Raw genomic sequence first — 15,572 nt, 5'->3', positions numbered from 1 at the left:
TCTGTAGTATACAGCAGGTGATAAGTACTGGAAGGATTAAGATTTATTAAGAGAAGTCATTTACAAATCTTTTTAACTTTCTGGCCCCATTTGATTAGAAAAACTTGTTTTCCACCAGAGTAGACCTCTAAAGGCCGTGGACACCTTTTTAAATACATTTATTTGGCTTCTGCAGCTTGCATCTACAGAATTACAATACAAAGCAAGCTGCTCAGTGACCTCTATTGTCAGTTCTGTTAGACACCTAAGTCTCCAGCCCCTGCTGTCTTCTTCTGAACAATCTTCTAAGCTGAAATATGTAATATATAAGTAAGTTAATACGATTTGATCATAAATCAGCTTAGATGAGTCCATCTGATGGAAAGGACAATGACCGGCATCCGGGAGCTTGCTATGTATTATCATAGATGTAAGCTGCAGAAAGCAAATGGTGCAGTATTTTTGATAGGAACCAATGACAAAAATACTTTGTAGCCAATAATACATGCAATACAATAAAACAAATGATCCAAAGGTGTCCTGAGCCTTTAAAGTGAAAGGGGCGTTGTGTAGTCACAAAGCACTTAAAGCAGCTTATAATAATAATACAGTCATCTTAGTTTTATAGCTCACTTTCCCGGGAAGGGTTCTTCTATGAATGTATAAACTCTGAGGTCCTGAGCCTCGCAGGTCCTCCTGTAGCAGTCAGACTTTTCCTTATGTCCCTGTAGTCTATGATGTTCCTGTACATTGCCTCTTGCTTTGGTCTACTTCCCTCCTTCTGTATATAGATGGGGTGTGTGTAATTGTTAGGTGGTGGTGTTTATATATCAAAGACAATCTCTCATGGAGACTGACTAAACTATGACTATATCTATTAGACACCCTACTGGTCCCATTCTGGTAGCTATAGAATAGTGTTTCCCAACCAGTGTGCCTCCAGCTGTTGCAAAACTAAAACACTCAGCATGTCCGGACAGCCGGTGGCTGTCCGGGCATGCTGGCTATTTTAGTTTTGCAACAGCAAAAGGTCAGAAGGTAGAATACAGCACCGTTCTTATTGGTTATATAAAGATCCAATGTGTCAAGACCTTCCCTTATTACTTCTGAAGATTCTAAAGCATCAATATCCTTCTGCAACTCTAGGTCATTGGGTTTCAGAACTTCACTGTAGGATCCATTGAATGTGGATCTTGATAATCTAAAATAATTCCAAACTGCTGGGATGCCCTGCTACCTCCGAAATGGGGGACCAGGTCTCCGGTGAGAGTGGTCTCCCTTGAGAGCAGACAACCGGGTCTCCCCTGAGGGCGGTGAACCGGGGTCTCCGCTGAGGGTGGTGAACTGGGGTCGGTGAACAGGGGTCTCCCCTGAGGGCGGTGAACCGGGGTCTCCCCTGAGGGCGGTGAACCGGGGTCTCCCCTGAGGGCGGTGAACCGGGGTCTCCCCTGAGGGCGGTGAACCGGGGTCTCCCCTGAGGGCGGTGAACCGGGGTCTCCCCTGAGGGCGGTGAACCGGGGTCTCCCCTGAGGGCGGTGAACCGGGGTCTCCCCTGAGGGCGGTGAACCGGGGTCTCCCCTGAGGGCGGTGAACCGGGGTCTCCCCTGAGGGCGGTGAACCGGGGTCTCCCCTGAGGGCGGTGAACCGGGGTCTCCCCTGAGGGCGGTGAACCGGGGTCTCCCCTGAGGGCGGTGAACCGGGGTCTCCCCTGAGGGCGGTGAACCGGGGTCTCCCCTGAGGACCCTGAACCGGGTCTCCCTTGAAGGGCGGTGGATCGGGGTCTCCCCTGTGGGCGGGAATGGGGTCTTCCCTGAGAACAGAGTTAGATGCGTAGTGCTGAACCAACAGTAATAGTACAGCGATTCCCATGGAGAATGAATGCCGTAGCGGGGCTCATGTGTGACCGCTCCATTTTTAGGGGAGACCGTTTTGTTTTCAAAGGAGACTTGGGTCCCAGCAGTGAGTCAAACGCCCTTTTGATGACATAGTTATCCCCTATCCCAGTGTTACCCAACCAGAGTGCCTCCAGCTGTTGCAAAACTACAGCTCCCAGCATGCCCGGACAGCCATTAGCTGGGAGTTTTAGTTTTGCAGCAGCTGGAGACACCCTGGTTGGGTAAACACTGCCCTATCCTGAGGAAAGAGAATAAGTTATATTCTTGGGTAAAAAAAAAAACCCTTTAACGGCGATGATAACCTTTGAACAATTAAACAATAAAAACATTATTGGAGGAAGAAAAAAAGACACTCTTCCAAAAAATGTGATGCAGATATAAAAAAAAAGAAACATGTTGGGAGCTGCTCATAGATTCTATATAGAAACAGACTGGAAGGTTAGAAGATCCTTGGACGTTTGCCAGAGTTAAATCATCCGTCCCTTAAATCCTCGTTTTCTTCTTGAATGGACTTTAGTAGTAACATCTGTCTCACTCACCTTAGCGGTTGAACCAGAACCGTAGCCGGATCATTGCACAGGCTGAGGCTTTCCCCGGGGATTGCCATCAATATCTATGTTTTATGTTCCCTGAATAGTGTTTTCTGCTTCCCCCTCTTTTTCTGCTGCACTTCTACACATCACCAGCAGGAGGCGCTAGCTGGCAGCTGTTTAACTTTTTTAGGATGATCAGCGCTTTAACGTTTGTAGAGAAACTATTTTAGTAATGATTTGTTGTAGTAGAACGTCTACTCTTCACTACCAGAGCGGCACGAGGTGTACGTCCGGCTATGACCTACTTTTTATAGTTGTACGATCTTAAAGGGGTACTCCGCCCCTAGACATCTTATCCCCTATCCAAAGGATAGTGGATAAGATGTCAGATCGCCAGGGTCCCGCTGCTGGGGACCCCAGGGATCGCTGCTGCAGCACCCCGCTATCATTACAGCACAGAGCGAGATCACTCTGCACGTAATGACGGGCAATACAGGGGCCGGAGCATCGTTACGTCATGGCTCAGCCCCTCATGACGTCACGGCCCGCCCCCGTCAATACAAGTCTTTGGGAGGGGGCGTGGCGGTCGTCATGCCCCCTGCCATAGACTTGCATTAAGGGGATGGGCCGTGATGTCATGAGGGGCGGAGCCATGACGTCACGCTGCTCCGGCCCCTGTATCGCCCGTCATTACGCACAGAGCTCGCTCGCTCTGCGCAGTAATGATGGCGGGGTGCCGCAGCGGCGATCCCTGGGGTCCCCAGCAGTGGGACCGCGGCGATCTAACATCTTATCCCCCATCTTATTCCAGGAAAAAATTACTCTTTTTTTTTCAACTGGCTCTAGAAAGTTTTAACAGATTTGTAAATTACATTTATAAAAAAAAAAAAAAATCTTAACCCTTCCAATAATGAGGTATAAGCAGGGCTCAAGTCCTGCAGAAACGTGTGGGAACGGAGTTCCTGCACTTTTTCCACAGCAGGAACACTGTTCCCATTAGCAGGGATGACGGATCGGCCCATTTAGTGGCAGCCACAATATTACAACCTAAACCCTAATAAATATCTTATTCCAAGGAACAGTAAAGTTAAAGACCCTGCAAATAGAACGAGTTGTCTTATAGCTGGATGGACGCTTTGTAGAGTTTTCCTACACTTGGTATTGTCCTTCATATGTTGATCCTGTGGTCTGTGACAGATGTCTGATGGGACACCGGAGCTTCTTCAGGTTTTGTAGCTTTTCCCATTTTCATTGTTTGTCCCCAAATATACATAAAGTAGATGTTTTGGCAGTGTTATTGCTCCACACCTGCGCAGCTTACATTGGATTGTTGCTGCTGTTGACAGCTACTGCCCTCATTTTGCATAGCTTGCCCATGACAGATGTGTCCTCCCTTAAAGGGGTACTCCACCCCTAGACATCTTATCTTCAATCCGTGGGGTAGGGTACAAGATGTCTGATTGTGGGGACCCGCCACCGTTCTAAACAGTGTGTTTGGAACGCTGGGTTCCCGCGGTGGGGGTCGTGACGTTCTTGCCTTTGCTGCACCGAGATCGCGGGGGGGTCCCAGCAGCGGGGCTCCTGCAATCAGACATCTTATCCTTTGCATAGGGGTTAAGATGTCTAGGGGCGGAGTACCCCTTTAACTTTATTCAAATATTGTACCCCTTTCCCACAATGAAAATTAAATACAACATCACAACCTGCTACCGGAAAACCCTCAACTGGCTTCAACCTACATCACAACCTCTGTGGATGGTCACGTGTAGACTCGCATAGCATAAACGTCCACCCACAGAGTATTGTGGTCACATGTAGACTCGTATAGCATAAACATCTACCCACAGAGTATTGTGGTCACATGTAGACACGTATAGCATAAACAACTACCCACAGAGTATTGTGGTCACGTGTAGACTCGCATAGCATAAACGTCCACCCACAGAGTATTGTGGTCACATGTAGACTTGTATAGCATAAACATCTACCCACAGAGCATTGTGGTCACATGTAGACACGTATAGCATAAACAACTACCCACAGAGTATTGTGGTCACGTGTAGACTCATATAGCATAAACATCTACTCACAGAGCATTGTGGTCACATGTAGACACTTATAGCATAAACGTCCACCCACAGAGTATTGTGGTCACATGTAGACTCGTATAGCATAAACATCTACCCACAGAGCATTGTGGTCACATGTAGACTCTTATAGCATAAACACCTACCCACAGAGTATTGTGGTCACATGTAGACACGTATAGCATAAACGTCTACCCACAGAGTATTGTGGTCACATGTAGACACTTATAGCATAAACATCTACCCACAGAGTATTGTCGTCACATGTAGACTCATATAGCATAAACATCTACCCACAGAGTATTGTGGTCACATGTAGACTCGTATAGCATAAACGTCCACCCACAGAGTATTGTGGTCACATGTAGACTCGTATAGCATAAACATCTACCCACAGAGCATTGTGGTCACATGTAGACTCTTATAGCATAAACATCTACCCACAGAGCATTGTGGTCACATGTAGACTCTTATAGCATAAATATCTCCCCACAGAGTATTGTGGTCACATGTAGACACGTATAGCATAAACGTCTACCCACAGAGTATTGTGGTCACATGTAGACACTTATAGCATAAACATCTACCCACAGAGTATTGTGGTCACATGTAGACACGTATAGCATAAATATCTACCCACAGAGCATTGTGGTCACATGTAGACTCTTATAGCATAAACATCTACCCACAGAGTATTGTGGTCACATGTAGACTCGTATAGCATAAACGTCTACCCACAGAGTATTGTGGTCACATGTAGACTCGTATAGCATAAACGTCTACCCACAGAGCATTGTGGTCACATGCAGACTCGTATAGCATAAACATCTCACCACAGAGCATTGTGGTCACATGTAGACACGTATAGCATAAACATCTACCCACAGAGCATTGTGGTCACATGTAGACACGTATAGCATAAACATTACCCACAGCGTATTGTGGTCACATGTAGACTCGTATAGCATAAACATCTCACCACAGAGCATTGTGGTCACATGTAGACACGTATAGCATAAACATCTACCCACAGAGCATTGTGGTCACATGTAGACACGTATAGCATAAACATTACCCACAGCGTATTGTGGTCACATGTAGACTCGTATAGCATAAACATCTACCCACAGAGCATTGTGGTCACATGTAGACACGTATAGCAGAAACATCTACCCACAGAGCATTGTGGTCACATGTAGACACGTATAGCATAAACTACACAAACAGAAAGAGAGATACGCAATATAATGCACACCCACAATAACTGTAATACAAAAAGTATATCTTTATTACATATAAATAGTACAAATCGCAGACAATACAGTTAAAACGAATTAAAAAGGCCCAATTGGCCACTGCACAAACGAGGGGGGGGGAAACCCCTACCAAAAGGAAGGGGAGAAACCCCACCCAGGGCACCTGCTTCCACAAATACACAGGTTAACCACCTATCATACAACAAGAATGTTACATCAATACAGTCCTGTCCCCACAACACCAATAGTATGTATACAACCTGAATATCCTCAGTATATAGCACAGGGGACTGGTAGTAGAGGACAATAGATGGAGGAGTATATGGCAGGTGCCCCCCTAAAGACCCCACGCGTTCCGTTGCCCGTCGGCAACTTCCTCAGGGGTGCACCCTGACGGGCAACGGAACGCATGGGGTCTTTAGGGGGGCACCTGCCATATACTCCTCCATCTATTGTCCTCTACTACCAGTCCCCTGTGCTATATACTGAGGATATTCAGGTTGTATACATACTATTGGTGTTGTGGGGGCAGGACTGTATTGATGTAACATTCTTGTTGTATGATAGGTTGATAACCTGTGTATCTGTGGAGGCAGGTGCCCTGGGTGGGGTTTCTCCCCCTCGTTTGTGCAGTGGCCAATTGGGCCTTTTTAATTGGTTTTAACTGTATTGTCTGCGATTTGTACTATTTATATGTAATAAAGATATACTTTTTGGATTACAGTTATTGTGGGTGTGCATTATATTGCGTATCTCTCTTTCTGTTTGTGTAGTTATTGTTATTTGATACGCTTAATAGCACCCCTTTGTGTATGATGCTGAGCCCGCCTGCTTTCTATATACAACGTATAGCATAAACATCTCCCCACAGAGTATTGTGGTCACATGTAGACACGTAGAGCATAAACATTACCCACAGAGTATTGTGGTCACATGTAGACACTTATAGCATAAACATCTACCCACAGAGTATTGTGGTCACATGTAGACTCGTATAGCATAAACGTCTACCCACAGAGTATTGTGGTCACATGTAGACTCGTATAGCATAAACGTCTACCCACAGAGCATTGTGGTCACATGCAGACTCGTATAGCATAAACATCTCACCACAGAGCATTGTGGTCACATGTAGACACGTATAGCATAAACATCTACCCACAGAGCATTGTGGTCACATGTAGACCCGTATAGCATAAACATTACCCACAGCGTATTGTGGTCACATGTAGACTCGTATAGCATAAACATCTACCCACAGAGCATTGTGGTCACATGTAGACACGTATAGCATAAACATCTACCCACAGAGCATTGTGGTCACATGTAGACACGTATAGCATAAACTACACAAACAGAAAGAGAGATACGCAATATAATGCACACCCACAATAACTGTAATACAAAAAGTATATCTTTATTACATATAAATAGTACAAATCGCAGACAATACAGTTAAAACGAATTAAAAAGGCCCAATTGGCCACTGCACAAACGAGGGGGGGGGGGGGGGGGAAACCCCTACCAAAAGGAAGGGGAGAAACCCCACCCAGGGCACCTGCTTCCACAAATACACAGGTTATCAACCTATCATACAACAAGAATGTTACATCAATACAGTCCTGTCCCCACAACACCAATAGTATGTATACAACCTGAATATCCTCAGTATATAGCACAGGGGACTGGTAGTAGAGGACAATAGATGGAGGAGTATATGGCAGGTGCCCCCCTAAAGACCCCACGCGTTCCGTTGCCCGTCAGGGTGCACCCCTGAGGAAGTTGCCGACGGGCAACGGAACGCGTGGGGTCTTTAGGGGGGCACCTGCCATATACTCCTCCATCTATTGTCCTCTACTACCAGTCCCCTGTGCTATATACTGAGGATATTCAGGTTGTATACATACTATTGGTGTTGTGGGGACAGGACTGTATTGATGTAACATTCTTGTTGTATGATAGGTTGATAACCTGTGTATCTGTGGAGGCAGGTGCCCTGGGTGGGGTTTCTCCCCTTCTTTTTGGTAGGGGGTTTCCCCCTCTCGTTTGTGCAGTGGCCAATTGGGCCTTTTTAATTGGTTTTAACTGTATTGTCTGCGATTTGTACTATTTATATGTAATAAAGATATACTTTTTGGATTACAGTTATTGTGGGTGTGCATTATGTTGCGTATCTCTCTTTCTGTTTGTGTAGTTATTGTTATTTGATACGCTTAATAGCACCCCTTTGTGTATGATGCTGAGCCCGCCTGCTTTCTATATACAACGTATAGCATAAACATCTCCCCACAGAGTATTGTGGTCACTAGGGTGGATTGTTTTTCCCACTTTTCTCTGATTGAATCCCACTACCCGGCAAAGGTTGCCCACCAAGGGCCTCATGTTGAACATTGCTTTGGATTTTGCAGAAAATTGTTCTTCGGCAGCTCCTCTGGGTTATGTAGGGTATCAGGTGACCCAGAGCCCACCACATGGGCTGTATTTTGGTGGCTGTATTTTGGGCTCCTCATAAGCCCTTTTCACCCAACCTTCCATTTGTAGGATTGTGGGGGCCGTGATGGTGACATCTGGATTATCCCAGGTAATCCTTTCAGTAGAACCTTAAAGGGGTACTCCCCTGGGAAATGTTTTCTTTTAAATCAACTGGTACCAGAAAGTTAAACAGATTTGTAAATGACTTCTATTAAAAAATCCCAATCCTTCCAGTACTTATCAGCTGCAGTAGAATACACAGGAACTTTTTTCTTTTTGAATTTCCTTTCTGCCTGACCACAAGTGCTCTCTGCTGACACCTCTGTCCATTTTAGGAACTGTCCAGAACAAGAGAGGTTTGCTATGGGGATTTTGCTCCTAATCTGGACCGTTCCTGACATGGACAGAGGTGTCAGCAAAGAGAGTAATGTGGTCAGGCAGAAAGGAAATTTTAAAAGAAAAGAACTTTCTGTGTATTATACAGCAGCTGATAAGTACCGGAAGGATTGGGATTTTTTAATAGAAATAATTTACAAATCTGTTTAACTTTCTAGCACCGGTTGATAAAAAAAAAAAAAAAATGTTTCCCAGTGGAGCACCCCTTTAAAGATGTACTCCACTGCCCCAGCGTTTGGAACATTTAGTTCCGAAAGCTGGGAGCGGGCTGCAGGGTTGTGACATCACGTCCACACCCCATTATGACATCAACCACGCCCCCTCAATGCAAGTCTATGGGAGGGGGCATACGTCACAACCCCGCAGCCCGCACCCAGCTTTCGAAACTAAATGTTCCAAATACTGGGGCAGTGGAGTACCCCTTTAAGCTTCGAAATCAAGAGTAGGACCAAATTTAAGGGGTATTCCAGGAGAAAACTTTTTTTAATATAGCAACTGGCTCCAGAAAGTTAAACAGATTTGTAAATTACTTCTATTAAAAAATCTTAATCCTTTCAGTACTTATGAGCTTCTGAAGTTAAGGTTGTTCTTTTCTGTCTAAGTGCTCTCTGATGACACGTGTCTCGGGAACCGCCCAGTTTAGAAGAGGTTTGCTATGGGGATTTGCTTCTAAACTGGGCGTTTCCCGAGACACGTGTCATCAGAGAGCACTTAGACAGAAAAGAACAACCTTAAAGGGTAGCTCCCACCATGCTATTTTTTTTTTTTGCTAGCCCGTTCCCCCCCCCCCCCCCGCTACGGCACTAGCCCATTGTCTCCTCCCCCCCCCCACCCCCCCGCCCCGCATACCCCGTTCCCTCATTACACTTGCAGTTACTGCAGAGTCCAGCAGCGGGCGTGCAGGGACAGCAGCGGCAACGAGGCGGCGGTGATGTGCGGGAGGAGTGGCCTCCCAGCCAGTGGCCGGGGAGCCAATGCGCTCGCTCCCGCCTGTCTGATTGACAGGCAGGGAGTGGGTGCAGCCTAACTGAAAAAGGACTGATTGCCAATCCAAAATCAGTCCTTTTTCAGTGGCCGGTTTTTAAATGTAAATTAAACCTTTTTAATGAAAAAAAAATAATAATAATAATAAAAGTATATTAGAGATATGTTGTAGTACATAAGTACTACAACCTATCAAAAAATAAAGTTGGTGACAGTGCCCATTTAACTTCAGAAGCTCATAAGTACTGAAAGGATTAAGATTTTTTAATAGAAGTAATTTACAAATCTGTTTAACTTTCTGGAGCCGGTTGATATATAAGGGTACGTTCCCACCCTGGCTTATTTTGCTGCATATTTGCTGCTGCATATTTTCTAACCCATTGACTTCAATGGGAAATAAAATACGCAGCAGCAAAATACGCCAGGTGGGAATGCACCCTAAAAAAAAAAGGTTTTTACTGGATAACCCCTTTAAGGCCCATTTCCCATGTAAAACATGAAGCTCTTAATGGAGATGGAAGATGTTGTCCGATCGGAACCATGGATTCCATCAGAGAAAAAATTTGAAAAACTAGCCACCCCTGTGGTCACCTCATCTCTGGATACGTCGTCAAACCAAGAAAGGCGATAAGGAAGGACACATCTGTATATGCTTCATATTTAACTCCAGTGCGCAACTGCTTGAAGTGGGAGGAGCCTACTTAGAATTTGATATTCACCATACGAAGAAGTTATTTTGTATGGAAACTCAAATTATAGATCAGCTGATCTTTGCTGCATTTCTCACTAGCCGAAATATATATATACATATATATATATATATATATATATATATATGTATGTATTTTATTATTATTATTTATTATCATTAATTTCTATTATTATTATTATTATTTATTGTCATTAATTTCTATTATTATTATTTATTATCATTAATTTCTATTATTATTATTATTTATTGTCATTAATTTCTATTATTATTATTTATTATCATTAATTTCTATTATTATGATTTATTATTATCATTAATTTCTATTATTATTTATTATTATCATTTCTATTATTATTTATTATTATTAATTATCATTATTTTTATTATTATTAATAGTAATAATGAGGATTTATTATTTTATTTTAATTCATTATCTATTTTAATTATTTATTTATCAATTTTAACTATTATTATTATTTTATTATTATTTATTATTATTTTATTATTTATTTTATTGGTAATTATTATATTTTTTTAATTCATTTATCTAAAGAGTTATTGATTTTATTTATTTAATAATTGAATTAATTTTTTTTTTGCATATTTTTTTTTTATCCCTTTAATCTCAGCCAAATATTTTCCTTGGGGACGCCGTAGCGCTGTTTTTGTGTGATTTCTATACTATAATGCTGTACAAACAATAGCTCGTAATGATAAACCGGTGTTGCCTCCCTGTCCCCTGGTCTTAGTTACTTAACTCTTTGCCCTCTGGTGTGAAAAACCTTATATATACATTATATAGGAGTAAATCCTTGTGCTGGTGATTCTTTTAGAGAAATGCTGACTTTCCTTGTCTGTATTAAGTGCACTTACCGTACCTCTTCTTTGTTTAATGACAATAAACCTTATATTTCTATCCTTTCTCTCTGTCTTCTGGATTTTTATTTTTTTTTCCCGGCTTTAGACTTATTTGTAACTTGTCTTTTTTTTTTTCCTTTTAAAAATTTTGTCAAGACTGTAAAAAAGAAAAAAAATAATAATTCTTTTACTATTATTTTCCTTTAAACTATTCTTTCCGGTTAGTTTGACAAAATGCCACCCTTTCCCCATGAAATTGACGCCATTTGTTGAGTCTACATAGACACTAAAGTGACCTCCTAGATCAGTGTTTCCCAAACAGGGTGCCTCCAGCTGTTGCAAAACTACAACTCCCAGCATGTCCGGACAGCCAACGGCTGTCCGGGCATGCTGGGAGTTGTAGTTTTGCAACAGCTGGAGGCACCCTGGTTGGGGAAACATTGTCCTAGATCAATGGTCTCCAGACTGTTGCAGAACTACAACTCCCATCACTATATTAGTAAGTTATATATCTTATGGTGATATTCTTATTTAAATACAATTTTCTCATACTTGAATACGCCCTTAAAGGGGGACTCCGGTAGGAAAAACATTATTTTTTTTTTTTAAATCAACTGGTCCCAGAAAGTTAAACAGATTTGTAAATGACTTCTATTAAAACATCTTTACCCTTCCAGTACTTTTTAGCAGCTGTATGCTACAGAGGAAATTCTTTTCTTTTTTAATTTCTTTTTTTGTCTTGTCCACAGTGCTCTCTGCCGACACCTCTGTCCGTGTCAGGAACTGTCCAGAGCAGGAGAAACTCCCCATTGCAAACCTATCCTGCTCTGGACAGTTCCTGATACGGGCATCAGGTGTCAGCAGAGAGCACTGTGGTCAGACAGAAAAGAAATTCAAAAAGAAAAGAATTTCCTCTGTAGCATACAGCTGCTAATAAGTACTGGAAGGGTAAAGATTATTTAATAGAAGTCATTTACAAATCTGTTTAACTTTCTGGCACCAGTTGATTTAAAAAAATAAATAAATAAAAGAAAGAAAGAAATTCCACCGGAGTACCCCTTTAATACAATGCCATCCATAAACAGTGCTAGCAGAGTCCCCAATGTAAACGGTCATTACAATGCCCTCCAATACAGTGCCCACTATAAATTGTGTCAATATAATGTCCTCTATAAACAACGCAAACAGAGTTCCTGCCATAAATGACAAAAGTGTTATTATGGTGTCCTCTGTAAACAGTGCCAGCAGAGTGCCCACCATAGTGGTGTTACAATGCCATCCATATAGTGCCAGCAGAGTGCCCACCATAAACATTGTTAGTACAGTGCCAGCAGAGTGCCCACCATAAACAGTGTTAGTACAGTGCCAGCAGAGTGCCCACCATAGTGGTGTTACAGTGCCATCCATATAGTGCCAGCAGAGTGCCCACCATAGACAGTGTTAGTACAGTGCCATCCATACATTGCCAGCAGAGTGCCCACCATAGACAGTGTTAGTACAGTGCCAGCAGAGTGCCCACCATAGTGTTATTATTACAGTGCCATCCATGCAGTGCCAGCAGAGTGCCCACCATAAACAGTGTTATTACAGTGCCATCCATACAGTGCAGAGTGCCCACCATAGACAGTGTCAGTACAGTGCCCACCATAAACAGTGTTGGTCCAGTGCCATCCATAACCAGTGTCAGTACGGTGCCCACTATATACAATGTCGGTACAGTGCCATCCATAAACAGTGTTGGTCCAGTGCCATCCATAACCAGCGTCAGTACGGTGCCCACTATATACAATGTCGGTACAGTGCCATCCATAAACAGTGTTGGTCCAGTGCCATCCATAACCAGCGTCAGTACGGTGCCCACTATATACAATGTCGGTACAGTGCCATCCATAAACAGTGTTGGTCCAGTGCCATCCATAACCAGTGTTGGTCCAGTGCCATCCATAACCAGTGTTGGTCCAGTGCCATCCATAACCAGTGTCAGTACGGTGCCCACTATATACAATGTCAGTACAGTGCCATCCATAAACAGTGTTGGTCCAGTGCCATCCATAACCAGTGTCAGTACGGTGCCCTCTATATACAATGTCAGTACAGTGCCATCCATAAACAGTGTTGGTCCAGTTCCATCCATAACCAGTGTCAGTACAGTGCCATCCATAAACAGTGCCAGCAGAGTGCCCACTATAAACAGTGTCAGTACAGTGCCCACCATAAACAGTGTCAGTACAGTGCCCACTATAAACAGTTTCAGTGCAGTGCCATCCATACAGTGCCAGCAGAGTGCCCACCATAGACTGTCATTACAGTACCACCCATAAACAGTGCCAGGAGAGTACCCACCATAGACTCAGCACGGTACCCGCCATAGACTGCCAGCGAGGTGCCCGCCGTAGACTGCCACCTGCTCTCCTCTATACATAACACCTCTGTATAATGAGGAGCTCCTCAGGCAGTATATACTGTTTGGAATGTTTACTCCCTGTACGCACGTCTTCAGAAGCTTTATATCACGTTATCATTTGCGTTCGCCTCCTTCCTCTCCCGTCGTGGCAGATGGAGCGCCACATGTCCTGTCATTCTCCCAAAAAAGTTATCAGTGCCTCATAAAACCCGACATCCCCGGCTGCGACCATTACTGACATGTGCCACCAAGGACGAGGAACGGCGGCAGCAGGCGGCACAGACGTACCCGTCCTCTCGTGGTACCAGAGACCCGCTCACCCTCAGGATGTCCTGGGCCCCGGATATTTAAAAGAAAATAACATAAAATGCGTCACATACTGTATTAAAGCTCATCATAGATTCTGAAATGATCTGTATCTGATAGTAATAGTTATAATGGGGAGCTCCACTTTAATTTTTATTTTAAGGAGAAGGTAGATGTGATAGGTGTCGGTGCATAAGTATCAGCAAGGCAGTGTGTTATTTCAAGGGTTAATATTCAGCCTGTCTGACCATTTCATGTGACTGGTGATGCAGTCCCTGTACACTGGATCCTGATTCCTGCTCAAACTCTGGGATCTGCTGATAAATCTCTTAAAGGGAACCTGTCACCTGTTTTATGCTGCCCATACCGCAGGCAGCATGAAACAGGTGCAGGGAGCAGGAGTCCCTGGACACTATGACTGACTCTGAAACGCTAAAGAGTTTCAAAGAAATCCTAATTTAAAAGAAGCCACCGGGATCCGGTTAAGTGGTCATGTGGGTGGGTCCCAGCGACTGCTCTTCACCCTGTCAGCATTAAAGGGGTACTCCGCTACTCAGCGTTTGGAACAAACTGTTCCGAACGCTGGAGCCGGGAGCTCGTGACTTCATAGCCCTGCCCCTCTCATGATGTCATACCCCGCCCCCTCAATGCAAGTCTATGGGAGGGGGCGTGACAGCTGTCACGCCCCCTCCCATAGACTTGCATTGAGGGGGTGGGGCGTGATGTCATGAGGCGGTGGGGCTATGACATCACGAGCTGCCGGCTCAGTTTGTTCCAAACGCTGAGCAGGGGAGTACCCCTTTAAGTGACAGGTCTCTCTCTTTCCCTCCTCAAGGCCAGCGGGAGAGGAAGCCACTGTGCGGAACGTCCCCCCATGACTATATACCCAGATTCTGGCGGCATTTTAAACTATTATTTCTCTGTAACATTCCAGGACCCACTGGTTAAGAAGCCTAAAACAAGTGACAGGTTCCTTTTAAGCTTCCATACAGCTATCTCTTCCAACCCCCACATGTACACCCAGCTCAGCCAAGCATGCATGTGTCCTGAATGAGGTGAGGCAGGGGGGTTATCTTTCCAAGAACAAAAGGATTGGGCATGAGAACTCCCAACACGCCTAATCCTTCTCTGCCGTTGGGGGTAAGTAGGGAGGCCCCATATGCATCAGATGGCCAACTTTAGGGTGGTTTTGCATGCTGAGATAATAGACTGCTCAGAAAAATAAAGTGAACACTAAGATAACACATCCTAGATCTGAATGAATGAACTAATCGTATGAAATACTTTCCTCTTTACATAGTTTAATGCACTGACAACAAAATCACACAAAAATTATCAATGGAAATCAAATGTATCAACCCATGGAGGTCTGGATATGGAGTCACACTCAAAATCACAGTGGAAAACCCCACTACAGGCTGATCCAACTTTATGTAATGTCCTTAATACAAGTCACAATGAGGCTCAGTAGTGTGTGTGGCCTCCACGTGCCCGTATGACCTCCCTACAACGCCTGGGCATGATCCTGATGAGGTGGAGGATGGTCTCCTGAGGGATGTCCTCCCAGACCTGGACTAAAGCATCCGCCAACTCCTGGACAGTCTGTGGTGGATGGAGAGAGACGTCCCAGATGTGCTCAATTGGATTCAGGTCTGGGGAACGGGCGGGCCAGTCCATAGCATCAATGCCT

The sequence above is a fragment of the Hyla sarda genome, chromosome 6, assembly GCF_029499605.1.
Source record: "Hyla sarda isolate aHylSar1 chromosome 6, aHylSar1.hap1, whole genome shotgun sequence".
NCBI classification, from domain to species: domain Eukaryota; kingdom Metazoa; phylum Chordata; class Amphibia; order Anura; family Hylidae; genus Hyla; species Hyla sarda.
This window is presented reverse-complemented; position numbering follows the sequence as displayed.